At 44.2% G+C, this 13791-nt stretch overlaps 1 pseudogene; it reads left to right on the top strand.

The window, feature by feature from the left end:
• The first annotated feature begins 451 nt into the window (after positions 1-451).
• On the top strand, positions 452-9999 carry LOC121022353 (alpha/beta hydrolase domain-containing protein 17B-like; annotated as a pseudogene).
• The last annotated feature ends 3792 nt before the right edge of the window (positions 10000-13791 follow it).

The following is a 13791-nucleotide window of genomic DNA, read 5'->3' as shown; positions in this document are numbered from 1 at the left end:
TGGGGTCACCTGTGCCTGTGCCTGTGCCTCCCTCTCCCGGCTCCTGTCCTGCATGTTTACCTGTCTCCACCCCCATCCCCCACCGCCATTCCTTCTTCCCTCTCCTTCAGGCCCCTAGCCTATCTTCCTGTACTGGAAAGCCTCCTTCCTGTCCCTTGTACATGTGCATTTTCTGCATCCTCAAGACTTCAAGCAGCTCAGGACAGCAGAGCTTTACTGAGAAATATTTGACAAGCAGTTACTTCCAGGAGGCAGTTTCAGTTGTAGTTTCCCCCTTGCCAGGATCCCTCAGTCTTTGTTATAACCTCATAGTGCTGTCCCAGGATGGATCTGTGCATTGGAGATTTTTCACAGAAGGACGCATGGAGGGCCAGGCCTTCCTGCATGATGACAGTAACATAGACATGGCAGAGGCACAGGGACTGTGGGCAAGGCAGTCCTGGTACCTAAGATGTGGGACACAGAGACCAAGGACTTGAAAGAGCACGGGAAGAGCCTCACAAAGACTCTGGCAGACACTGTGGTCCTGCAGGCCCAGAAAGGAGGTGAGTGCAGGGTGGGCGCAAGGGTGATGGGAGGGCTTTCCCAAGGAAGTTCCAGGCCAAGAGCAGAGACCTGTCTCTTTCCACTGGATTTACCTGAGGGTGGGGGTGAGGACTGAGGTTCTGTGGACTTCAGCCCAGTGGTGGTCGTCACTCACCCAGCACAGGAAAGATGTAGAAGAGAGCAGAGAGGGGCCCCTCTGGTGGGAATCTGTCACTGGTGTGGGGAAAGCAGAGGAACACAGGATGGGATTTGTCATTGTTGGCTGGGGGCAGGCTCCTATTCACTCCAGGAGATCTGGGGTTGGGAGATCCGAGAGAGCAACAGCACCAAGGAGCTTCGGTCATTTCCGCTGTGATGGGAGCTCTTTCCTCCCCTATGACCCGAAGACCCAAGGATGGCCAGTTCCCTGGTCCTCGCCGCAGACCTTGGCTAAGGAAATCACGATGCAGATGGCTTTCAAACCAGGCTGCCTCAGCCTATGTGCAGGGAGAGCTTGGTGGAAGCCTGCAGAAATATCTGGAATCCTGGATGGATTTCTGGGCAGAGCAGGTTCAACCCTGGTGCAGGGCCTTCCCCTCCCCCAGACCCATTGACCTCCCCCCAACAACACTGTCTCAGGAAACCTTCCCTGCCCTATGGGATGCACATATGTTCTGTTGGCCCCTGGGACCGTGACCCACCTGTGCTGTTACAGCCTCTGGATAGAGACATCAAGCAGGTGGGGATGGAAATGCACCCTCCCAGTGTCAATAGTCCAGGAAAGCCATGGGCCCTCTGACAGAAAACTGAACCAGGAAGGTGGGTGTCAAGCAGGAGAGGACGCCCCATCCACCCTGTCACAGAGAGTTCCCTTATAGTCCCCTCAGCCCAAGAGCCCACCCCCCATATCCCCTCTTCAGCCTCAAAATGAGGATCCGGGAGAGCGAGACCTGGATCCCAGGTGCATCCTCCTGCCAGCTCAGGAATTGGGTTGTAGGGTGCAGAACAGACTTGGAGAAGGTCTGGGGTCAATGACGGCTTCAGCCAGAGCTGGAAAGATGAGAGAAGCAAACCTGTCCTCTCTGTCTCACTTAGAGGGCAGCAGTGCTCTGCCATGTGCACGGCTGGCTCTGTGCTTTCTTCCCCAGTGTCCCCAACAGTAAAGGTCACCTGCAGCCAGGCCTTGGAGGGCATGGTCACCATGACGTGCTGGGCTCTCAGTTTCCCTCCCGGGAATATCTTCCTGATCTGCTTCAGGATGAGGATCCTGTGAGCCAGGATGCCCAGCAGTTTAGGGAGTCCTTCCTGATGGGAAGGGGACCTACTGGATGTGTGTGGTCATAAGGAGTTCCCAGGGAGAGGAGCAGGGGTTCTCTTGCTACATGGAAGTCCCTGGAACCACACTGCACACCGTGTACCCTCAGGTGAGACTGCAGTGATCATGGAGGAGGCTCTGGCCCTGATCAGGTCAGGAGCCAGGGTGGGGAGAGGAAAGTAGGGATCCCAGGTTAATATAAGGCCTTTTTCCAAGAAATGCCCTGGTGCACCAGAATGGATGACCAACCATTGGGGTGCTATGGTTGCTTCTATTGCTTTTGTTATTGCCATTATTGTGTGTGTCCTTTCATGCAGGAAGAAGTCACCAGCAGCTGAGGGAAGCCCAGGTGAGAGTCTGGGCAGATGGTGGGATGGGAGGGGCTTTCCTGGGGTATGGGATCCCTCATCTGTATCCGCACAGATCGGAGGGGACGACAAGCTCCTGTAACAGGAGTGAGAAGTGTGAGTGCTGAGGTGGCCTGTGAGCCACATCTGCATCCACACCCTTAGCCCTGCTCACAGCCAGGGTCACCGGGGCCTTGAGTGTGGAGCGTGGCCACTTCTGGCTCTGGCTGAGGATTGGGCAGAGAGGGCTGCGCTCCCTGCTCAGCACTTGACTCTACCTCTCTCTACTCTCAGACTCAGCAGGGCTCACCCCGGGGTGATGCGTGGCAATTATGTCCTGACTGCAGAGGGCCCAGGAGATCATGGGATCAGAGGGGCACAAGCAAGAAAGGGTCAGAGAGCTAGCAGGGAGGGATTCAACACTGGGGAGGAATCCAGACAAGAGTTGATGACCCTATTTCCTTCCTATGTGCACCCTTTCCCCAATCTCTCCAGCCATCATGAGGGATCCAAGAAAAGGACCCACAAGACCACACCTAGGGGTCAGTCTGTGGTGCCAGAGCCCTGACTATGATGTTCCACTGGGAGGATCCACTTATAGCAGATCGATGTGTCCTAAGCACAGATGGTCACCTCTGTCCACTATGCAGCCCCTAAAACTCTTCCTCCAGGACCTGTGTCCTGAATTGTTCCTCTGGGTCACTCCCACCTGTACTCTTTTCTGGTTCCCTCCACCTGCCCCCATTCTTGTTGGAGTTTCTCTGCGGAACATATGCAAAAGGAGATGCAGGCCCGCTTGACCATTTGGGGAGAGGGGGGCAAGTCATTCTCGGGGCAGCTGTGCCCTCTGTTTTGATCCTGCCTCCAGGATTTTCCCTGTCCAGCCTCTCAGGGCACAGCCCAAAAGACCATTTAGAGCAGAGCATGTGGACTGTGCCCTATGGCCTCACCTTGCCCTCTTTGAGCCAGCGCTTCCTTGTGGTGGTCTCTGCCCTGTAGATTTGAAGGAAGGGATGGTCAACGTGATTTCCCCATAATCAAGCTGCTTGAGGGGAGGGAAATAGGAAAACACGTTTTGTGTTTGGTCAAAGAACAAGGTGACACATGAAACAAGAAAAGGTGGAGAGTGCAGGGCCTGGGGACTTTCTGTTGATTCCACCATTTATTTGTGACCATCATGGAGGGTGACTGCCTTCTCACTTGTGAACCTAATGTGTTTATACATTGGTCCTAATGTGTTTATACATTGCCCAGTCTGGGGCTGCCTGGGATGGTTAGTCATCCTGCCCCACATTGAGGGACTGTGACCATATCACAACCAGAGTAAGGGCCATGCAGGTCTGTGGTTGTTCCTGCTATCTCTTGGGGTGGTCCTCCCCAAGGGAACATCAGTTCTAGTTCCTTGGGATCAAAATGGTTGCCTCATACGTCATTGGTGCACTTGCTGGAGAAAGAGCATGAAATCATGCGCTAATTTCTCAAATGCCTACTTTAAATGTTGGTGTCAAAACAAGTGATTTCCACTAATTAACTTTGATAGGAAGAATTTCCTTGAACAGTGAGCTTCCCACGCGTGTAAAGTGGAACAGAAATTCCAAGGGGGCCCCTGTCTGGGAGGGTTCCATGTGGGCAGTGGGGGGAGGTGGTGTGGTGGCAGTCTCAGGATGCAGAGGGTAGACAGACAGCGACACCTAAGAAGTCTCAATTACCACCTAGACCTCATTTAGAAGAACGTTGCTACAGCATTGCCTGCATTGCCTTGTCCAGTCCCTGCTAGGATCGGGGCAGGAAGGCCCTGGCAGCCTGGACCAAGCAGCACTGGGGAGAAGCTGTGATTCCAGGTGCATGTGGGCCAGGAAGGAGGAGGGAAGGCCAAGTGCAGTCTGCAAGCCTGGGCCAGGGGTGAGGTTGGAGGGCAAGGTCAGGCTTCTATGAAGGTGGAGTGCTCCTGAGTCAGGTCAAGTGCAGACCCCTCTGCAGCCAACTTCTTCTAGATGGGACCTGCTGGTCACCTGGGCTTTCTGATGTGCCTTCCAGTTAGGAGCTGCTGGCTCAGTGCTACAGGAGGGGGGAAGCTGAGCTGCAGGTGGAGTCAGTGCCTGTGGCAGAGGGGCCAGCAAGCAAACACCTGTGTGTGGGTGTTTACACAGGTGGGGAGCTGGACAGCTAGGGAGAGAAGTAGCTGTGTTTGTGCCACTGCTCAGCCGGGACCAACACGCAACAGGGACATGTCTTTCAGGGAGGGCCTGTACTCTGCTGGGGGATGGGTCGAGGCTTGAGAGGAAAGAAGACATTGAGTTCTGCTCCAAGGTGTTGTCCTTGATCATGGGGCCCTTTCCTGCTGCTGTCTGGTGAGTGGTGGAAGCAGAGGGATGCTGAAGGATCATGGGTAGAGACCAGCAAGGGCTGGGAAAAGGGATGAGAGAGAAAAACAAGTGAGGGTACTGGGTGGCTCAGTGGGTTAAGCATCTGACCTCAGTTCAGGTCATGATCTCATGGTTCGTGGGTCCAGCCCCGAATCAAGCTGTACCATATAAGGTACTACTATTATTATGTTTTATTTATTGTCTCTTTTCTATCAGATTGTAAGCATTAGGAGCATATATGTTCTGTCTGTTTCATTAAATGATTACCAAGCCTAGCACACAGATTGGCACAGAGATATTCACTTAATATACTTGGAAATAGGAAGGAAGGAAGGAAGGAAGGAAGGAAGGAAGGAAGGAAGGAAAGGAAAGAGGGAATGAACGCTGTGACCAGAATTCCTTAATGTTTACTTGAAGGCTGGAAAGAGGAAAGTTTATGGGTGTTTGGTGTGGTGGGTCCTGTACACGTGTGGATGCATCTGCACATGTTCCTACGTGAGTTTAGTGCCTGCCTGCTGGCCTTGGTTGCCTGAACAAGCAACCAGGACTATGCACAGTGCCTCCTGCACTCACATTTCAATCACATTGGGCACTGTAGACAAGCAGTGCTTAACCACCAGATGCCTTTGAGATGTCTGAGACTCAGGAAGGGGCTTTTCCTGTTGTAGGTCATTGGCTCAGCTACAGAGATTGAGGCCCTTGGGAGCTCCTGGCTAGCCACTCTCAAACCCCTTGGTTAGCCATCGGGGTATAAATGAGATTTGAACTTGGGTACCAGAGCTCCTGACTCAAGTGTTATGGATAGCAGACAGAGGGACCTGAAGTGGTCAGGAGTGAAGATTATGGCATTTACATGACTGAAAGAAAGAACCAGTATCCCAGCCTCCAGCATCAAATGCTGCAGCAGGAACAAGTGACAGGGACTCCTAGTCCAATGTCCTCTCCATGGAAAGTGCCAGATTATGCATTGGAACATCCAGCATGTTTGTGGGTCTGGCTTCAGATCTGGGAACCAACTTTAATGGCCTAGAGACGTTTTCTTCTGTAAGGCCAAAGTCCCTGGTTACTCAGTGGGGAGGAAGCATCAAAGTCAGAGTATATTTGGGGAAACAATTTACAAGCCAAACCCTATGTAGAGCCCTGTCCTGGTGCAGTAGCCCAGGGAGTCCCTGGGGGATGTCCTGGCTAAGCAGGTATAAGGGCTTTTGTTGTCAGCCCTTGGCCACCCAGGGGCATTGCCACTGTGCTCTCAGAGCCTCTCTGAACATCACTGGTGGAGGAGGTGGGCAGGGATGTAGAAAATTACCACACACATGCTCAGGGAAAAGTGTAGGCTGAAAAATGACATGAGAAGAGCTGAAATTTACACCTCAGGCTGATTTCTGGCACACAGACTACAACAATCAAAAATCAAAACAAAAATAAACCTGCTGATGGGAAGAATCTGATTTTCAGAGTTACCACATTATAAGATTGAGGTGACCAGTTTTCAACAACAAAACAAAAATTATACAAAGAAACAGGAAAATAAGATTCATTCAAACAAACCCACAAACAAAAAAACCCAGAAAATATCCCCATGAAAGATCAGAATGTGGACTTACTAGACAAGTATTTTATTTAATTTTTAAAATTTCTTTAATGTTTGTTTATTTTTGAGAGAGGGGGAGAGAGAAACAGAGTGTGAGCACGGGAGAGGCAGAGAGAGAGAGAGAGAGAGATACAGAATCTGAAGCAAACTCCAGGCTCTGAGCTGACAGCATGGAGCTCGATGCAAGGCTTGAACCCATGAACCATGAGATCCTGACCCGAGCTGAAGTCAGATGCTTAACCAAATGAGCCACCCAGCCACTCCTAGACAAGTACTTTAAATCAACAGTCTGTAAGATGTTCAAAGAATTAAAGGAAGACCCAAAAAGTTAAAACATTGAGCTATGAATAAAGTAAAATATCGACAAAGAGATACACAACATGAAGAGAAACTGAAAGGAAAGTCTGGTGCTGATATGTACAACAACTGTAATGAAAAATTTGCTAGAGGTATTCAAGAGCAGACTACAGTAAGCAGAACAAAGAATCACTGAGCTTGATGAGAGAACAGTTGAAATTATCTAGTCTGAGGAGCCAAATGAAAAACATTGAAGAGAAGTGAACAGTCTAAGGGAGCACGGAGACACCAGAAAAGGGACCAACATATGCATTTTGGGAGTCCCGGACAGAAGATAGAGAATAAAGTAAGAGAGATTATTTGAAGAAATAATGGTTGAAAACTTGACCCAAATTGATGAAAGACATGAATATAAACATCCAAGAAGAATAGTAAATTCCATTTAGGATGAACGCAAAGACATCCACACCAAGACACGTTATAATGAAACAAAAACCAAAGGCAAAGAGTCTTGAAAGCACTAAGAGAAAAGTGACTCATCAAGTACAATGGTTCCTTAAAAAGTTGACAGATTGTCGTCAGAAACCCTAGAGACCAGAAGGCTGATATGCTGTGTGCTGAAAGAAAAATATTCAATCAAGAATCCTATATCTGCAAAATGGGTCTTCAAAGTGAGGGAGAAATGAAGACATTCTCTGGTAAACAAAGGTAGAGAGTTCATTTCCCCATAGTTGCCCTGCAAGGTTTGCTAAAGGGAATCCTTCGGGATGAAAGGACACTGGAGAGTCACTGAAGCTGTGTGAAGAAATACAGATCTCAGTGAAGGTAAATAAATGGGCAATTATAAACATAGTTTTAGTGTGACTTTTTATAAGTCCAGTTTTTGTTTTCTACATGATTTAAAAGACTGATATTTTTTTAAAAGCTGCTATTATTGTAACTTTGAATTGTAACTCCACTTTTTGTTTTTGACTTGATTTAACAAATAACACGAAAACAATTATTAGTCTATGTTTTGGGATGATGTATAAAGATGTAATTTTCTGACATCAATTACTGCAAGGGGATCAGATGGGCTACATAAAATGAGACTTTTGGTCTGTTATTGAAGATAAGCTTGTAGAAATACACATTAGAGGGCTATACTTTTAGGATGTGTGATGTGATCCCCATGGTAAACATAAAAATGTCTATAGAGTAATATATGCAAAAGGAAATGAGAGAGAATTAAACCATTTCACTAAAAAAAAACTAAACTAAAACTAAAACAACAAATCCAGAAATGAGGAACAATGTATTTATAAGGCATGTAGAAAATAGCCAATTAACAGAGACAAGTCCCTCCTTATCAGCAATTACTTTGAATGTAAATGAATTAAATACTCCAGCCAAAACTAGAGGCTAGTGGAATGGTGACAGAAAGATGATCTAACTCTATGTTGTCTAAAAGAGACTCACTTTATCGAAAAACACAAATAGTTTGACAGTGAAAAAAAGGAAAAGGTATCCCCTGCCCACAGTAATCAAGAGAGAACTGGAGTATTTTCTACTGATATCAGACCAAATAGGTTTTAAATAAAAGAAATTTAGAAGAGACAAAACAACAAAGTTTCAATAGAACAAGAATATCTGACAATGATAAACTTTTAGCATTAATGCCCGATCAACAAAATCTATGAATCAAAGTTTAATAGAAGGAAAAGGAGAAGTAGGGACCCACAATAGTAGCTGGAGAATTCACTGTCCCATTCTCAAAGCTGGATAGAGCACCCCGCAGAAGAAAAGTGAGGAAACACAGGTCTGGAGCAACACAAGAAACCAGCTAGATCTGACACACACATACACAGCACTCTACCCACGAATAACAGAATACACGTTCTTCTCCAGCGCACATGGGACATTGTCCAGGATACACTATATGTTAGACTACAAATTAAGACTCAACAGTACTGAAAGGAGATATGGCACAAAATATCTTTTCCAACCACAATGGGATGCAGTTAGAAATCAAAAACAAAAGGAATACCGGAAAATATACAAATTGGGGGAAATTAAACACACTCTTAACCAATGGACCCAAAGAAATCCCAAGTGAACTATTTAAAAAACATTTAAGTCAGTGACCAACTCCTTCCTTAGCGACAGTTCTGCTCACCGCCCCCCCCCCCGCCCTCGGTTCCATGTCCACCTTCCTCCCATCAGGAGAGCCGGCCCCGCAGAGGAGGCTGAGGAGGAGCATAGAAAGGAAAGTAAGGGTGAAGAAGACCTGGCTGCATCTGGAGAGGTGTCTGCTGTGCCAGAAGGGGAGGTGGCAGCAGTGGCTGCAGCGTGGGTCGCATCTTGTGGAGAACAGTGCATGGGCAGGGACTCCCTCCTGGCCCTTTCCTCCCCACACCTCAGGTATAGAAGAATAACCTCTCCTTTAGTGAACTATGTGGCCTCTTCTGCTGTCCGCCTTTCCTGGGAAAATGGCTTCAAAATTAGCATTTTTGCCACCTTATTCAACTTATATGCTGATGTATGATGAACGTGGAAGCCTCTGGACTTTACACCGATCACAACCAGCACACTGGCAGCACTCTTCTAAACAAAGAGATGCTATTAGTGTTTCATGACTAGAACCAGTAAAGGCAACAGAATTGTCTGCATGTTTGCACGTTGTTCACCCAATATCAAGTACACTTTATTCTTCTCACATGGAAGTGCTGTTGATCTTGGTCAGATGAGCAACTCTACATAGGACTGGGATCACAGAGTAATTGTCATATGCTCTCATAGGATTATTCTGGGTATGGCCCAAGTTCTGGGAAACCATCAGACAAGAACCTCTATGCAGATATAGAAGCTGCTTGGCTTGCTCTTAGGACAAGATATGGATAACGCCCTGAAAATGTGATTCTATAATGGCCAAATTAGAGAGGGACAGTGCCATCTGTGGATCTTGCGGCTTGGTGTAAGAGTGCTTGCATAATTCTTCATTCCCCTTTGACCTCGGCAATGCCAGTCACTTTTCCTGATACCATGAAGACCTACTGTTTGGATGCATTCCCAAACATTGACAAAGTCTCTAAGATAACCTCTCCAGTATTAATAATTCACCGGACTGAAGATGAAGTCATCTTGACCCTTCACATGGCCTCACATTGTTTGAGTCTTGTCAAAGACCAATGCAGCCTCTGTGGGTAGAAGGGGCAGGTCACAATGATATGGAACTTTATGGACAATACCTTGAAAGTTTGACACAGTTTGGATCACAGAAACTGGTTAATTTGTAGATTAGTCTGTAAATTTGCATACGGGGCTTTCTCTTCTTGCTGCACTGAATTCTTTGGTAAATAACACGAGGCCTGAAGGTTTTGTTTGCAAATCATGTGAGCTGCCTTCATAAATGTACCGGTAATGAATTGTTAACAGACTTCATGGAGGTTTTCATTACCAGAACTAGAAACTGGAGATAACAGTACCATACCTCCTCTTAAAGGAGACAATGTATGATAACCAGGGAATACAAAAAACTCAATGTATTTTACAATAAGATAAGCATTTAAACCTCTATCCATATACAACAGAGTGTAGGTCATCTCTAGTGGACTTGCATATTTTTAACAGTTTATTCTATTGTGAGTTCTTGAATTGTTTTAGATATACAGCTTTTTATTGAACAAATATTATGTTGTATACCTGGATAAGACTTAGTACATTGAGCTGTTTTCAAAATATTTTTTTAAGTTTATTTGAGAGAGAGAGAGAGAGAGAGCAGGGGAGGGGCAGAGAGAGAGGGAGATACAGAATCCCAGGCATGCTCTGTACTGTCAGCACAGAGCCTGATGTGGGGCTCGAATTCACGAACCATGAGATCGTGACCCAAGCTGAAACCAAGCGTCAGATGCTTAACCGACTGAGCCACCCATGTGCCCTGAGATGTTTAAAAATATCTATAAATTTGTTTCTGATATGCAAAAGCAGTCGGCAATAATTTTACAGCATTTGATTTTATAGAATTAAAATTTCATACAGTACTCATTTTGATGTTTAAAAATAATTCACAGTGGGGCGCCTGGGTGGCTCAGTTGGTTAAGCATCTGACTTTGGCTCAGCTCATGGTCTCCCAGCTTGTGGGTTCGAGCCCCATGTCGGGCTCTGTGCTGACAACTCCGAGCCTGGAGCCTGCTTTGATTCTGTCTCCCTCTCTCTCTGCCCCTCCCCCACTCATGCCATGTCTCTCTCTGTCTCTCAAAAATAAATAAACATTTTTAAATTTTTGTAAATAAATAAATAAACAAATAAAACAATGAAAGAAAAAGGAAAAGAGTGGGTACCTGGGCGGCTCCATTGGTTAAGCATCTGACTTCTGATTTCAGCTCAGGTCATGAACTCCTGGTCATGAGATCGAGCCCTGCTTTGGGCTCCATGCTGAGCATGGAGCTTGCTTAAGATTCTCTCTCTCCCTCTGCCCATCTCCCCACTCACCCACACACGCTATAAATAAATAAATAAATAAATAAATAAATAAATAAATTTAAAGAATTACAAAAAGAAAAAGTCTAACTTGTAAATGAATGAATATTGAAATAATACACACTATGGATATATTTTAAAGCCTTTTGTCCTGCTTGTTCTGTGGTTACATCTAAGACTATAGTACATGATTCTCTTTAAAGTGTATCAAGTATTGTGAATATTTTGGTTCAGATGTGTCAATTTAACAGTAAAACAAGTATACCACCAAAAAAAATCATCAGAAAATATTTAGAGACACCTGAAAACAAAACTCAATATATCCAAACTTATAGAATACAGGGAACACAATGCTAATGGGGAAATTTATAGCTGCAAATGCTTATATCAAAAAAGATCTCAAATCAACAACCAAACTCTACAACTTAAGAACTAGTAAACAAACAACAAATAAACTCACAGCAAGCAGAAGAAAGTTAAGAATCAATATTATATCAGAGATAAATAAAACAGGGACTAGAAAAGCAATGAAGAAAATCAATGAAGCCAAAAACAGATTCTTTGCAAAGATCAATAACATTGACAAAGCTTTACCTAGACTGACTAAAGACATAAAGAGAGAAAACACACTACTAAAATCAGAAAGGAGGGGCGCCTGGGTGGCTCAATTGGTTAAGCATCCAACTTCGGCTCAGGTCATGATCTCACAGTTCCTGAGTTCAGGCCCTAATCAGACTCTGTGCTCAGAGCCTGGAGCCTGCTTTGGATTCTGTGCCTCCCTCTCTCTCTCTCTCTCTGCCCCTTCCCCGCTCACACTCTGCCTTTCTCTCTCTCTCTCTCTCTCTCTCTCTCTCTCTCTCTCTCTCAAAAATAAATAAAAAATAAAATAATAAAATAATAATAATAATAAAATCAGAAAGGAACGTGTAGATATTATTACCTATTCTACAGAAATAAAAAGGAATATAAGAGAGCACTGTAAACAATTGCTTGCCAACAAACTGGAAAACCTAGATGAAATGGATAGATTCCCTGAAACTAAAACCTACCAAGACACAATTATAAGAAAATAGAATATCTGAATAGACATATAACCAGAAAGGATATTAAATTAGTAATCAAACACCTGACAAAGAAAAGCCTTGGACCTCATGGCTTTACTGGTGAGTTTTACCAAACACTTACAGAACTAACACCAATCCTTTTCAAACTCTTCCTAAAAATTTGAAGAAAAGGGAAACTCTTCTGAAGTCATTCTATAAAGTTAGCATGGTCTGATACCAAAGCCAGACAAACACACTACAAGAGAAGAAAGCTACAGATCAATATCCCCCATGAATATTGGTGCAAAACTCAACAAAATACTAGCAAATTGAATGTAAGAGCATATTAAAAGGATTATACATCATGACCAAGTGAGTTTTATTCCTGGAATTCAAGGAAGTGTCAACATAGGAAATCAAGTAATACATCACATTAACAAAATTAAGGTTAAAGAAAAAAAAACACATGATAATCTCAATTAATGCAGAAAAAGAAAAAATTCAACACCCTTTCATTATAAGAGGACTTATACAACAAGGAATAAAAGGAAATTACCCCAACATAATAAAATCCAATTATAAATGCCCCAGTTAATATCAGTGTTGAAAGCCTAAGAGATTTTCCCTTAAGATCAGGAACAAGGCAAGGATGCCTGCTTTCACCGTTTCTAGTCAATATGGTATTGGAAGTTACAGCCAGAACAATTAGGCAAGAAAAAGATATAAGAGGCATCCAGATTGGAAAGGAAGGGGTAAATCTATCCCTGTTTCATTATACAACCTTCTATGTAGAAATTTTTTTAAATTCTGCAAAAAAAAATTTTTAATTCATAAATGGATTCAGGAAAGTTGCATGATACAAAATCACACGAAAAAATCATTTGTATTTTTATACACTCACAATGAACAGTTCAAAAGGACATTAAGAAAACAATTCTATTTACAATAGCATGAATAAAAATAAAATATGTGGGAAACTGACCTCACCAAGGAGGCAAAAACTGGTACAGGGAAAACTAAGAAACCTGCTGAAAGAAATCAGTGAGGACATTAAGAAATGGAAAGACTTTTCTGGATTGAAAGACTTAATATTATTAAGCTGCTAATACTACCCACAACAATCAAAAGATTCAATGCAATCCCTATCAGAATCTCATGATATATTTTGCAGAAACAGAAAAATCATATGGAATTTTATTTGGGGTCAAGGGACACCAAAAGCCAAAACAATCATGAAAAAGGACAAATTTGAAGGCCTAGTTTTGAATTTTGTCATTTTGAAACTTACTTTAAAGTGACAGTAATCAAAAGAGTGTGGTACTGGCATAAAAATAGATGTACATACTTATGGAATAACAGAGTCCAGAAAATAACTTGGATATATGGTCAAGTGGTTATTGACTAGGGTGCCAAGACCATTCATTGGAAAAGGACAATCATTTCAACAAATGATTGGGAAAACTGGATACCCACATCCAAAAGAAAAAAGGTGACCCATATCTAATACCACACTCAAAATAATCTCAAAATGGATTAAAGACCTCATCATAAAGGCCAAAATTAAAAATCTTAGAAGAAAAGCATGGGTCAAAGCTTCACAACATTAGATTTGACAAAGATTTCTTGAATGTGACATGAAATGCACAGGCAACAAAAGAAAAAACAGACAAATTGGTCCTCATGAAAATTTAAAACTTGAGGGATTCAAAGATGGTGGCGTAGGAGGACGCTGGGCTCACCGCGCGTCCTGCTGATCACTTAGATTCCACCTACACCTGCCTAAATAACCCAGAAAACCGCCGGAGGATTAGCAGAACGGAGTCGCCGGAGCCAAGCGCAGACGAGAGGC

Source organism: Herpailurus yagouaroundi, unplaced genomic scaffold, assembly GCF_014898765.1.
Source record: "Herpailurus yagouaroundi ecotype Mexico unplaced genomic scaffold, PumYag 393, whole genome shotgun sequence".
NCBI classification, from domain to species: Eukaryota; Metazoa; Chordata; class Mammalia; order Carnivora; family Felidae; genus Herpailurus; species Herpailurus yagouaroundi.
Note: the sequence above shows the minus strand (reverse complement) of the source record. Positions and strands in the feature narration are given on the sequence as shown.